The following is a 14181-nucleotide window of genomic DNA, read 5'->3' as shown; positions in this document are numbered from 1 at the left end:
ATACTCTAGAGCCAGATACAGTTCAGAATTACTATTTTTTCCTCATGTATGTTTACTGTCACAGTCAACTATTATAACAACTTTATGTAATAAAGCACACCAAGACTCAATGGCTTGAACAACAGTCATTTACATTCACAGGTCCTAATGTCTATCGTTTCGTCTTATGTAGGCCTGGTTCAGCTGGGCTTGACTCCTGACTATTGGTTGGATTCAAGCCTTATCCACATTCTTCTGTGGCTAGTGGTCTTTTTAGGGTACACGCATGAAGGCGGAAGCAAAAGACAGTAAATTACCACAAATTGACTTTGAAAACATGCACTTATACCACATCCACTAATGTTTATTGGCCATATTAGCATCATAATTCCAATTTCAGTATCAGAGAACTATGCTTTACCTCTACTGGGAGGAACTAAAAGCCAGTTACACAGGCTGAAAAGTAATGCAATTTGCCAGTGCTCACATTTATTTAATACTTTTAAAGCATGCAGGAAAACAGAACCATATGTTAGGAAACCAAAAAAATGGATATGGAAAATACATGTAAATGATCCAAAAACCAGAATTAGCAGATACTGACAAAATATGATTTATATGCTGAGAAAATAAGAAAGAAAAAGATGAAAAATATCACATGGAAATCCTAGCACTGATTAAAAAAGTAATATTCAGATAGTATTAACAGCATATTGGACAAAGCGAAAGAAAACAGAGGCTTATGTTACATTCAAGCAGAAGCGAAGAGATTGAGTAAAAGGTACAAATAAGAGTGGAAAGGATGCGTGTGACATAACCTAACATTTAATTAGAAGCCAGAAGACAAAAAGTTAGAATGGCAGAAGAATAATTTGAAGATATAATGACTACAAATTTTCAAAAAAAAATGAGTGATATGAAGCTACAAATACAGAAATATCAACCATCTCTAAGCATAATAAATACAAAGAAAATTAATCATAGCCACATCATGGTAACATATTGAAATTTAAAAATGTTATAGTAACACAGTTTATTCCATTTCTGTTTAAGGTTGAAAGGGTGATACTCTCAGCATAATAAGAAAACATCTGGATAAATTAATCATAAATATTCTTGAGTCCAACAGAGTTTCAGGTCAATAAAGTATCTGAAATCTAAGAAATGATAAACCCCTGTAGAAGAGACAGGACACAAGCAATTATCCATCTGTGGCAAAGCATGGAGGGAAGAGTTTCTGGGTGCCATAAAAGTGGGTCAAAAGAATCCAGTTGGAATTCTTATAAATTGCTAAAGGGCAAGTGTAGGCTAGCATAAGAGTATAAAAGCACTTGGAACCAGAGATCCAGTCATTTCTCTTCTCTGTGAACTTTCATGTGTTGCTGACAAAAAGGACTGGATAATAGGGTGTAGACTGGGGAGAATTCATTAGGTGATGTAATGTTAAAGGAGGGAATCAACTTTTACTATAGGAAATAGACAAAGCCCCACACAGACCCTGATTTATTATGACGAATCAAAGCCTTATACTGCTAGAGGAAGGGAAGAAATCCTGTTGCTGCCAGGACCAGTGTGAAGACCAATTGTGGGAGGGAAAACATTAGAGAAAAATAAGCCTTTAGTCATAAAAGTTGAGATAGGAAAGAATACCAGAGATTCTATGCTAATGTCATTAGGAGTCTCCTACCATTGGGGGAAGTGGAAATACTTTCCTCTACAATGATTACCTCTACAATGATTACAACAAATTAGCTGTTGGCTGCCAGCAGAAAAATGGGCAGGGTTGAGAATTCCCATGAATGAGAATGAATGAGCATGAATTTTGACCTAGAATACAGAGAATCACCCCCGACATTTGCCATCAGGCTACAAAGTGCCAAGGAACAATAAAACTGGTCCAATACTGGGAAAAAACAAGAATGTGGAGACTGACCACCTCTGTGGCTTTAGAATAATAACATAATATTACGAGTCGAAGCAATCCAAAGACTCAGTACTCTGAACCAAGGCTCACAGATGTCTTTGATGTTGATATTACCATAAAGGAATTTTTCCTGACTATGATTAATGCATTAAGTGCTCTAGGTGAAAAGGTAGATAACATGCATTAACAGATGGTGAATTTAAGCCAATGAATAAGAACTATAAGACCCAAATGGAAATGCTAGAAAACATGGGAATAAAAATCATGTTAAGCAGTAGACTTAATTGACATTTATAGAAAACTCTATCCAGCAACAGCAGAATGCACATTATTTTTAAGTGTGCATGATTCACTCAGGTAGATCACATTCTATGTGATAAACTCATCTCAGTAAATTAAAAACACTTTAAAACATACAAAGAATGATCTTTGACTACATGAATTAACCCAGAAAACAATACTAAAATGATAACCTTGATAATCATACATATTTGGAAATTAATCACACTTCTAAATAACCAATGGGTCAAATACAAAATTATAAGTGAAATGGGAAAGTATTTCTAATTGAATGAAAATGAAAAAAAAAATCTAATTGGAGAGAAATACGTAAAGCACTAATAGATGCAGTGAAAACACTTGCAAGATTGACTATTCATTAATGAAAAAAAGCTCAGCAAATTCAGAATTAAAGGAAACTTCTTTAACACAAGAGACATTTACAAACAACCTCTAAAGATAACGTCATATTTAATGATATAACACTTATTTTTTTCCCTAATAATTAGGAACAAAGCCAGAATGTTTCTTTGCCAGCCCTCTTAATTAATAGCTTTAGATCATCATGAATGCAATAAGGTAAAAAAGAAAAAAAAGAGATTGAAAGAGAACAAGCTGCAAGAAACAGCTATCTACGTGTACATTTTCCAACAAATATGCAATCTTTTTTAATGTTTATTTATTTTTGAGAAAGAGAGAGACAGAGCATGAACGGGGGAGGGCCAGAGAGAGGGAGACACAGAATCCGAAACAGGCTCCAGGCTCTGAGCTGTCAGCACAGAGGCCGACGCAGGGCTCGAACTCACAGACCGTGAGATCATGACCTGAGCCGAAGTCGGCCGCTTAACCGCCTGAGCCACCCAGGCGCCCCCAAATTTTTTTTAATAAGAGAATTCAACAAGGTCAGAGCATATAAAGTCAATATACACAAGGTAATTGTATTCCTCAGTACAGATACAAATTGAAATTGAAAGAATTATCATTTACTAAAGCTCATGAAATTATTTAAAAGCTATGTATAAATCTAACAAATACATGCAAGATCTGCATACTGATAATTAGACTGATCAGAGAAGTCAAAGAAAGTATAAATTAATGAATTTTTAAGATGTTAATTCTCTCCAAACAGATTTACAAATTCAATACAATCTCAATCAAAACCCCAGGAAGATATTTTGTAGAAACCAAAGATTATTTTAAAAATATCACAAGGAGCAAAGGAAATAGACTAGTCCAACAAAAGTGAAAATGTATGTTTACACTAAAACCTGTAGGCAGTTGTTTAGAGTGGCTGTTTCATAATTAACAGAATATGAAAACAATAAAAATATCTTTTAACTGGTGAATGAATAAATACACCATAATCCTTCCATACATACAACTCTACTTGGCAGTAAAAAGAAACCAACCATACACAATACCATCGATGATTCTTACATGCATTATAGTAAGCGAAGTCAAACTCAATTACATTTTGTAGTCTTCCTTTTATTTGAATTACTTGGGAAAAAATTGGCATTGAGTAATGAAAAATTTCTATATCTGTAGTGTGGTTACATAACTATCAGTTTGAAACTCACTTAAATGGTAGACTAAAAAGGATGAATTTTACTCAGGATAATTTATAACTCAATAAAACTAATAAGAAATCAGCTTATACAAAAGAACTATAATAAGGTGACAGCAAAATTATCATAAGAAGGGTTGGAGGCCAGAATTCAATGCAATAACATCAACTGAATCAGAGGAAAAGAATCCTTAACCTAGAAATTTATACCCAATAAAATTTATAAAAGCAGAATAATTTTTTTTAAATCGAGTTTTATGTGTGAAATATATAAAAGTATATCTATACAAATAATATATGAAAAATAAAATGTTTTATTTGGTGGAACAAATATAAAGAAATGCATGAATGTTAAATGAATATTTCTGAAATATTCTTCATATTTTGAGGCCTCTATATTTCATCATTTTTCAAATTTCCATGTAAAGTATTCAGTAGTAAATTCCTACAAATATGCTCACAATAAACTAGGTGAGATTTGATAAGATTATCTCTCAGTTTCTTATCCTGAAAAAATGTTATATAACTACCTGTTCATATAACAATGTTCATTTAATTACATTATACATGTAGATTTTAATATTTGTGTATATTTTTAGTCCATGTTCAGGGGGATATAATATCATTATGCACTTCCAAAAATCTATAGTTATATTTTAAGATTCTAACATTGTATATTTCACTCTTGGATAGAAGTTTTGTTCTCAGTAAGACTTGATAATTAGATAATGTCTTTGAGGCCAATGTTTTAGGAATGTCTGGCAAACACACTTGGTTTTTTTAAGCAGAATTTATCTTGATAACTCAGAGTGTTTTCAGTTAGGATGTGTGTAATAGTGAAGTACAGTGAAATACACACATATATGTGCACATGACGGTAAGCTAGGGAAAACCTGACCAAAAGAGTTAAACATTAGATTATTCTTCCTGCTTTTTTAGTACATACGAACTCTTTATTAGGTGTTTCATAAAGCCCAAAGATGAAAGAGAAACCTTTTATTTCCTCCACTGGGTTTATTGAAGATATGTATCTTCTTTACTTACAGGGGAGTTTATGAAGTAGAAGAGTATCATTACTCAGTGGCCAATATGCTTTGGCTGTATACTGTAAAACAGTACCATCTAATAGCCACAGCTTAATAGGATCATAAGCAATGCCCAAAGAGGGATTAGGAAAAATCTATGAAACCAAAATCATTCATGTTCATTATTTTACATGAAAACAGCATGTCATCAATCTATGCTAACGTTTAAGAAAAAGTATTATTTTAGGGGCACTTGCATGGCTTGGTCGCTTAAGCATCATCTCTTTATTTTGGCTCAGGTCATGATCCTCATAGTTTGTGAGCTCCAGCCCAGCATTGGGTTCTGCACTGACAGGGCAAAGGATTCTCTCTCTCTCTCTCTCTTTCCCTCTCTCCACCCCTCCCCCACTCTCTCTCTCTCTCTCTCTCTCTCTAAAAATAATAAATAAAACTTTTCTTTTTTTAAAAAGAAAAAGTATATTTTAAAGGCAGCAGTTATAATTTGCGTATCTGTATTAATAACAATTAATACACTGTTTAGGACTGTTTAGGACAGTGTCACTGTGAGTTCTGTGGGGAGTGCCTCTTTACACATTGGAATTGTTTGCATACATGAAGTTGGGACTTCAAAATGCTTGTCAGGAGACTTTAAAGATAAATGGGAATGACATCTACAAAAGACTCAAAGTGTAGAAACTATTAGGCTTAATGAATCCATTTGAAAACATATATTTAAGGAGTTCTTGAAATATTTCTTATTTTATATTTACAAGAACATGAGATCTGATGTCAGTACCATGGAACAGAATTTTTTTCTTGCTCATTTACAACTAATGATGAGATCTTGATATATAAATATGACTTGCTGATGTATTTTTAAACATCAATTTTTTAAAAAAATTAATACAAGATGCAGGGCTTTTTTTATGGTTGTTGTTCTTATAGTGCTTACATATTTGTTGAACATCCTAATTTGGCACCTCGAAGAGGATTGGAGTCATCATCAGGCTGAAAGTGAATATTTAAGAGTGGCCTAAAAGACCCTTCATAGCAAGTGACATATCATATATACTCTGTTGCCATGGCAAGAGGATATACATAGTAGATGAGAAATGAGCTGCAATCAAAAAAGGGCAGAGTTTCTCTTTATAGAAGATATTTGCTTATTTGTTCGTTCTAAGTCTGACAAAACAGAACACTGTAGTCTTAGTGTTAGGAATGTTTTATGCCATCATGATTATAAGATTGTGACAAGCAACCTAAGAGATCCAGCAGTGAGTATTATTGTGATTGCACACATGTATCAAGCTTTCTTAAACTTATTTATTTTTTTTTTTTACATTTACATTTTTTTTCAATGTTTGTTTATTTTTGAGAGAGAGAGAGAGAGACTGAGCACGAGTAGGGGAGGGGCAGAGAGAGAGGGAGATACAGAATCTGAAGTAGGCTCCAGGCTCTGAGCTGTCAGCACAGCCCCGACAAAGGGCTTGAACACAAGAACCATGAGATCATGACCTGAGCTGAAGTCAAATGCTTAACCGACTGAGCCACCCGGGAACCCCTCTTAAACTTATTTAATATGAAAACTATATTTATTTTATAAAAGTTTATTTTGAGAAAGAGAGTGGGGGAGGGGCAGAGAGAGAGAGAGAGAGAATCCCAAGCAGCAGCCATACCATCAGGTGCAGAACCCAACACGGGGCTTGAACCCATGAATCACGAGATCATGACCTGAGCCAAAATCAAGAATCTGGCACTTAACCGACTGAGCTGCCAGGCACCCCAGGAATATGTTTTCTCAAAAGGTAATGTAAACATAAAAATAGTAAAAGATAAATTAATCTAAGCATCAAAAGTAAATTTGTATATATGAAGGAAAAGGAGTAATAACTATATTATGTTTATATTAACATTATCTTTATTTTAATAAAAAATATATTATAAAATAATGAAATAATTGAAAAATTAAATATGTGACTTATACAGTAATAACATACTATTAATTTTATGAGAAGTAAGTTGAAAAATATTTCAAAGATTAAAAGATATTATTTTAGAAAACTGAGCTTTTTCAATAGCAATCTACTATATGGAAATTATACATCCACATTCAGGTATGAACAGAAAAAAAGATTATACATAAATAGTTATGTTTTTCCTGCCACCAAGGAAAGACATTGATGCTTGACAGAATTAAGAGCTGAGACAGGTTTGGGACCAGGGGGTGGCTCAGTTGATAAAGTGTCCAACTTCAGCTCAGGTCATGATCTCATGGTTCGTGAGTTTGAGCCCTACATCGGGCTCTGTGCTGACAGCTCAGAGCCTGGAGCCTTCTTCAGATTCTGTGTCTCCCTCCCTCTCTGCCCCTCTTCTGCTTGCACTCTGTCTCTCTCAGGAAATGAATAAACATTAAAAAAAAATAAAAAAAAAAATAACCTTAATTTCTTCTTGTGTAAAATGAATATTTAAATTGCCTTCTCATATTTTATAAGGATAAAATAACATACTCAGTGCAAAGTTTGGTGCCCAGAATAACCATTTATTAAATATTATTAGTAGTTTGTAGTAGTAGATTATTTAAAAGTTGGACCAAACAAGATATAAAATTGCTTACATTTGCTATAATTAGACTTCCCAACCCCTAAGAATTTCAGCTAAATGAGTAATTAGGGAAAAAAGTAAAACAAAATTTTAAGTAGCTAGGATGTTGCTGATATAGCAAAAGATATATTTTCTTTCATTTTCTGTGCAAAACAATATTTAGCTAGGACAGTATATCTATTCTTTTTCTGCAATGTTTCATTTAAAAAGACCAGAAAGTGCTCTCGTTTATTAAAAATTTTAGGCATATGAAATCCCATTAATTTTTAAGTATTTATGTCTGACTCTCATTTATTTTCTATTTTATATACTTATTTTGTCTTCATTGATTAATTGTGTATGTCTATAACTGACACTCACAGACCTAGCACCTACACAAGGAGAGCTAGAACATTCCCAGGATCCTGCGGCTGTCTTACCATGTTGTTACTCCACAACTTATCCTGTTTCCCATCCAAAGGTTGCCCCAACCCTGGATTAGCCGGGTTGTATTTCTATGACTGCTAAAGTTATATCTCTTTCTTGGTTCTGTTGTTCTTGTTTAAATGGTTATAACTCTTATGTGATTTTTTTTCCCTTCCTAATTCAAGGACGTTTGTAGAAAGTTTAACCTCTAGTCAAGTTTCTTACGGAATCACTGATAGCTTATAAATGTCTCATAAACTGTTTTTAGTGTCCTATCTAAGAAAGGTTAGCCTGGCCAAAAATACAAAAGTTTCCTTTTTTGTTCTAGAAGTTTTACAGTTTAAGTTTTACATTTAGATCTATAATCATTTTTGAGTCAATATCTGTATATGTTATAACATATGGATTGAGCTCTTTTTACTTTATATATAGGTATCCAGTGGTCCCCAAACCATTTATTTAAAAAGATGATCCAGTATCCATGGAATTGCATTTCTACCTGTTAAAATCAGTTTTCTATTATGTGTTTTTTATTACATATAATAGAATTGGATTATTTGTCTGACTAGATATTGATACCACACTATTTTGATTATTTCAGTTTCATAAGAAGCCTTGAAATCAGATAATGTTGGTATTACAACTTTGTTAATCAGTGTGTAATAGGAAATACATACCTAGAATAGTCAAAACAATTTTTCTGTTGCTGATTTTAAAAGTACTGCTTTATCTTTGGCTTTTGAGAGCTTGAATCTAATTTGGAGTTGGTACAGTTTTTTTTTAAAGTTTAGCTTTCTTGTTTAATAAACATCTAAATATATAAATTTATACTTGACATCAAATTTGTTAATTTTTCGGTATTTAATAAATGATTATCTTCCATATTTTTTCTTCTTCTAAATATTTAATAACATTTTTAGACTCTTCAAAATATTTAAAACTTCTGTAAGTCTGTCCATATTTTCAATTATTTTTTCCATTTCTCAGACTGGGTAGCATCTATTGAACTATCTTTAAGTTCACTAGTTATCCTTCAGTATCACAATTGTTACTAAGTATATGAAATAACATTTCTCATATTTTTTATTTCAAAACTTTCCCTTTGGTTATTTTTATAGTTTTGATATCTCTATTGAGATATCCTATCTTTTTCATTCCTTGAGAACATATTTTTAAATATTTTTATTTTACATTATGCTACCTGTTGGGATCATCATACAATTAATTGTTCATATTAACTGTATTTTCCCATTACAAAAGGTTCCATTTACCTTGTTCTTCAGATGTCAAATTATTTTGAATTGTATCTTGAACATTTTAAATTTTATGTCGTGGAAATCTAAATTCTTTATTTTCTTCCAATTAGTGATTTTGTTGTTGTTTTTGCAGGCAATTAACTTTGTTGGACATGAACTATAAAGTCTCACTCTTGCCAGCAGCATCAAGTTTCAGATTTTTTATCTTTCGCTGAGCTTTTTTGAGTCTTTTCTGCATGTTTGTGTTTCAGGGATCAGCCCAGTATTGTCAGACAGAACTTGGGGTTCCCTTTTGTTAAAGACTTTTTTTAATGTTTATTTTATTGAGAAAGAGAGACAGAACATGTGTTGGGGAGGGGAAGAGAGCGAGGGAGACACAGAATCTGAAGCAGGCTCCAGGCTCTAAGCTGTTCACACAGAGCCCGATGTGGGGCTTGAACCCACTAACTGTGAGATCATGACCTGAGCCGAATTCTAACACTTAACCAACTGAGCCACCCAGGTGCCCCTTTGTATGCTCCTGAATCTCCAGTGGTCATTGTTGCTCCAAATCACTGCTCTGATCCACATGGACAGAAGCTTGCAGTTTTTTTATCCCATCACTCTCCAATGACTACAACATAAAAACAATAGCAAGAAGCTGTTACATTTTATATATCCCCTACTCTGTAAGTGAAATACCTTTATTACCTCTACATACTTGATTTTTTCTCTTACATCCAGAAGATACAGATGATACTTGAGGAGTCAGTTTAGTAGGATACTATTCAACTATTACTGGATGAGAAAGTGATAATATCCTACTGTAGAATGTTAACTCATGAGTGACTCAGCTCTATTCTTTCCTGCACACACACTAGTTGAAGCTTTTGGTTCTGACCTTTTTAAAATCCTCAACAGTTAAACATTCCTAATAGAGTTTAAAAACAAAAATTGAAAAGTAAAAAAAAAACAGAAAAAACACTTTTTTTTAATGATACCTTTTGGCATCTTACACCATTTTGAAAATATTTCCTTTTTTTTTTTTTTTGATGTGTGTCCTTTAGTAGTTCATTTAGAGTAGACTTTTTAGTGGTAACTTTTATATATTGTAAATGTTTTTATACTGCTTTCATTTTATTATTTCTACTGTAAGAACACAACCTGAGCTTTATCCTCTTAATGAATTTTTAAGTGGACAACACAGTATTGTTAACTATAACCACAATGTTGTACTGCAGATTCTTAGATCTTATTTGTCTTACATAACAGAAACTTTATGCACCATGAATTGTATTTATTTTTGAAAGGTGATTTTGCTGGATATACAATTATAAGTTGAATGTTTTTGTGTCCTCACATTATATCAATATTACTCCACTACTTTTTGGGTTCTATTTTATTGTTGTTACCACACATTCTGTCATTGTATTGACAACTTTTCTAATTATGCCTTTTCTTCTGATTGATTTCAAAATCTTCCCTGTTTCAAAAAAAAAGCTCTCTAGTTTCAGAAGACACAGAAAACAGGGATGTATGATTACTATTCATTTTATTCTGCCTTTGATAATATATTTTCCTTGGATCTGTAGAGTCATGTTTTACATCAATTCTGGAAAAATCTATAACCATTATTTCTTTATTTCTTTTCTCTCCATTTTCTCCTTTTCCCCACTCTGGGTGTCAAATAAGGTATATAATGACACTTCTGATTCTTTTTCATTTTTAATCTCTCTTCTCTGTTTTTGATACTTTCATATCATTATGCTGCTTTATGAAAAAAATCACATTTTTCCAGATCACTAATTCTCTCTCTAGCTTTTTAAAGTGTTATATAGTACATTTCTATAAATTGTATGTTTGATTTTTCCAGTCTGACATGTCATTATTGGCAGTTTCTTATTATTATTTATTATCAGCTTTGTAATTTCATTCATTGATTAAAAAAAATTTTTTTTAACGTTTATTTATTTTTGAGACAGAGAGAGATAGAGCATGAATGGGGGAGGGTCAGAGAGAGAGGGAGACACAGAATCCGCAACAGGCTTCAGGCTCTGAGCTGTCAGCACAGAGCCCGACGCGGGGCTCGAACCCACCAACTGTGAGATCGTGACCTGAGCTGAAGTCTATGCTCAGCCAACTGAGCCACCGAGGCACCCCTCATTCATCGATTTTAAGACATTGTGTAAATAATTCTATTTTGTTAATATGACGCAGCTTCCATCTGCTGTCTTTGAAACTTAGGTTTCTTGTAATGGCTTTCTGTATCTCTTATTCATAGTGGCTTGATTTCACTAAAGTTTTTTGATGTTTGGGAAGTTATAGTTAGTGATTGCATTTTTGTTACAAATCAGTTACCGTATTTTGGTTATTTTTAATATGATTAATGTGCCTCATAGGAGATACACAATATATATCCCTATGTTGCTGATATAAGAGAGCATTTGCCTTATTTTGTCACATTGTTTGTGGGTGAAGTGACAGAATGTCAATTCTGAGCCTAATACTTTAAAGAACATTATACGTTTCTATTTGACTCTTACACTCTGACATTGCCGTGGTAAAAACTGTACTCATGTTTCTTACTGATTCCAGAAAACAAGCGTTCCATGAACAACAGTGCCCCAACTTACCTCAGAACTATATAGCTCAAAGCAAAGCTGGTCACCATGTCCACCCAAAATCTAAAACAGAGATTTCCCAGCTGATCTACTTTCAAGTGAGCACAATAATAAAAATCTGTTGTTGTCCTAAGATTTGGATTGCTTTTGTCTGCATCATTAATCACTGATACTCATTTTACCCAAAATAGTATCTGCTCTATGGTAATCTCAATCTTTTTCTTTTCTTTTTTTCCTAACTTAGTGGCTACTAAATCTATAGGAAGGACTACCATATGTACTTAGATAAACATTGTTATGTAATATACTTCTCATAGGCACTGGTGTAATCCAAATATTCTGCCCAACTCTATTTTAATTCAAAACTTAACCTCATCAAGCCTCCTAGTTTTTTGAAATTAAAAAAAAAATCTATTTTTTTCCCCTAAAACTCTTTATACTAAGTCACAGGCCTTTTTGTTTTGTTTTGTTTTGTTTTTACATCAGTGAATTCGAGGATCATTTTTGTTTCTACCATGTAGTTTTCATTCTTCCCCAGTGTTCTGGAAGACTTGGATTCCATTAATCTTTCCCCATCATTTTTCATCCTCCTTATTGCATATTAAACGGAAATGGGGAGCTAGGAAAAAGGAAGAGAAATATTTCCAAGTCATTATAAAGTTTTCCTTCTTACCTGAATCTTGGTCAGTAATACTATGTTATAAGAATTTTGAAATGACTTGCATAGTACAATATAATAAACTACAATATAATTAAAATATATGGGAAAAGGAATTTTTGAAAATGGTTATATATATACATATTCAGGCATATAATTTTATTGTTTACATGTATTTTTCTAATTATTTTGAATTTACAGGAATGGGAATGGTTTACTTGATTTTTAGCATAAATGACAGTGTAAAATCTCTTTAGTCTTTTAGAATCCTCAGAATTTGATGTTTGATAACATCTTTTAAACTTTAATTCCAAGATATTATTCTGATAGGAGTTTTCTAATTTCACAATCTGCAAGTTGGGTAAGGTCTATAATAGCAGGGATCATCTCAGTTTTATTATTTATTTATATTTAACTTAGTAAGATCTTATCAGGAATCTTAATTTTATTTCAACATTTTCAAATGCAACAACATTAAGTTGTTAAATAAGGAACTTATCTTTCTTATATGTGATTAAAGGTAACTCAGTGATCTAAGGCAGAATTATTTTGAAGAAAATGCTAAAATAGAAAATTTGTAGAAAGTGTTTCAGTTCTCTTCACCAAAATTAATTTTAATATCTAACTTAAAATGCCTTGACAGTTAATAGAAAGATAATAAATGAGAAGTGTTAGTCAAAAGAAAACTGCATTGTGTTTTACTTAACAATAACAGTGGGACAATCAAATTGTAGAGGTTTCTCTACGGTAAATGATAAAAATCTAAATGCCCCATTTAAAAATTGGGCATGTGTAATATTCTAACGAGCTTAGGATAATGCCAAACATAACTAGTTGTATGTAGATCTTCCTAATTACCTAGGAGGAGATTGTCTCCATCAAGAACATAAACATCTAGAATTCACAAATTATAATACTGATGCCATTTAAATATACGTGTCTCTGTAACATGCCTATGGGTTAATTTTTGCTGATGAGTTTATTACTCTGATTTCATTGCATTGCAATGAATTTCTATAGGCAAGCACCTGGAAGTAATTACCTGCAAACTTAACTATATGCACAGGTATGGCTTAGGAGAGCAAAAATATGCTTTAGCTCATGCAAAATTTAACAGCTTGCCTACTGTGTTACTTTTCTAAGTGAAAATCATTGCACTTCTAAGAACTAAAGCAAATCTATATAATTCAAGATGGTTTCCTTGCCCATAAATATTTGTAATCTTCTGGCTCTGTCTTCTGAAGATCAATTTACAAGATGGAGCATTATTTTAGAAAAGGAAAATAAAGACCTCTATCCTGTATTGTGGAATTAAGTCCTGGCAAGACCTCACAATTTTCTAGCTTATACTAAAGTTCTTCAGAACAAACAAACCAAAAAATGGATTCCAATCTTTTAACATGTTTATTATAATTAAGATTAAACACATAAATGACTTAGTAGGGTCTAAGTATATTGTAAAAATAGTCAATTCAACAATGGTCATTATAGTTATCATTCTCATTACCTTATCATCAAATTGTTTTTTATGTCAGGATAGGTTTCTCTCCATGAAATATATTCTCCTCAATTAAACCTACATATGTATTCTACTTTCCATATTTGCTAAGAAATCCAAGAACATTAATTCTTTAAAAAAATTTTTTTAGTGTTTATTTTTGAGAGAGAAAGAGACAGAGTGGGGGGAGGGGCAGAAAGAGAGGGAGACACAGAATCAAAGCAGGCTATAGGCTCTGAGCTGTCAGCACAGAGCCCATCGTGGGGGCTGGAACTCATGAACTGTGAGATCATGACCCGAGCTAAAGTCGGACTCTTAACCAACTGAGCCACCCAGGTGCCCCAAGAACCTTAATTCTTAAAAAAAATATTCTATTGATATAATTCAAA

The sequence above is a fragment of the Prionailurus bengalensis genome, chromosome C2, assembly GCF_016509475.1.
Source record: "Prionailurus bengalensis isolate Pbe53 chromosome C2, Fcat_Pben_1.1_paternal_pri, whole genome shotgun sequence".
In the NCBI taxonomy this organism is placed as follows: domain Eukaryota; kingdom Metazoa; phylum Chordata; class Mammalia; order Carnivora; family Felidae; genus Prionailurus; species Prionailurus bengalensis.
Note: the sequence above shows the minus strand (reverse complement) of the source record.